Source organism: Otolemur garnettii, unplaced genomic scaffold (assembly GCF_000181295.1).
Source record: "Otolemur garnettii isolate 467f Iridium unplaced genomic scaffold, OtoGar3 scaffold00061, whole genome shotgun sequence".
NCBI lineage: Eukaryota > Metazoa > Chordata > Mammalia > Primates > Galagidae > Otolemur > Otolemur garnettii.
Window position 1 is genome coordinate 3,474,879 of NW_003852456.1, and position 1,029 is coordinate 3,475,907.

The following is a 1,029-nucleotide window of genomic DNA, read 5'->3' on the forward strand; positions in this document are numbered from 1 at the left end:
ATTGTGGCGGACACCTGTAGTTCCAGCTACTCAGCAGGCTGAGGCAAGAGAATCACTTAAGCCCAAGTTAATGCACGATTGTCATTGTTGTTTGGCAGTCCTGGGCTGGGTTTGAACCTGTCAGCTCAGTGTTTTATAATGATAGTCAAAAAACTGCAGAGGTTAACCTTTATTGCTTAAACTCTTTCCCAGAGTAGGATGGTAAGGTAGTATTCAAGAAAATTCTTTTTTTTGTTTTTTTGAAACAGTCTCACTTTGTTGTCCTCGGTAGAGTGCTAGGGGCTCATACTTCAGTCTCTTGGGCTCAAATGAGTCTCTTGCCTCAGCCTCCCCAGTATCTGGGACTATAGGCACCCACCACCACCCCTGGCTAGTTTTTCTATTTTTAGTAGAGACTGGGACTTGCTCTTGCTCAGGGTAGTCTAGAACTCCGGAACTCAAGGGATCCTCCCACCTTGGATTTCCGGAGTGCTGGGATTACAGGCATGAGCCACAAGAAAATTCTCTTTAGGCTTGGCCCCCGTAGCTCAGTGGTTAGGACACCAGCCACATGCACCAGGGCTGGTGGGTTCGAACCCAGCCTGGGCCTTCTAAACAATGACAACATGGCCTCACAGCTCACAGCAGCCTCAAACTTTTGGGCTCAAGTTGTTCTCTTGCCTCAGCCTCCTGAGTAGCTGGGACTACAGGTGCCCGCCAAAATGCTGGCTAGTTTTTTTAGAGATGGCATCTCACTCTGGCTCAGGCTGGTCTCAAACTCCAGAGCTGAAGCAATCCATCTGCCTCAGTCCCCCCAAAGTGCTAGGATTACAGGCATGAGCCACCATGCTCCAGCCTAAATTTTAAATTCTGAACATCAAACTGTAAGTACTTGATTCAGAAAGTCATCTGCTCCTACAGAAGACTTGCTCCTCTCCTTCTCAGGTGGAGTGATGTGGACAGAGCCCTCAGAGGAAGCCACTCTCTGGGTATATAAAAATGATTGGGGAGATGGTAATTTTTCTGGATTACTGTAGAGATTTTTTTTTT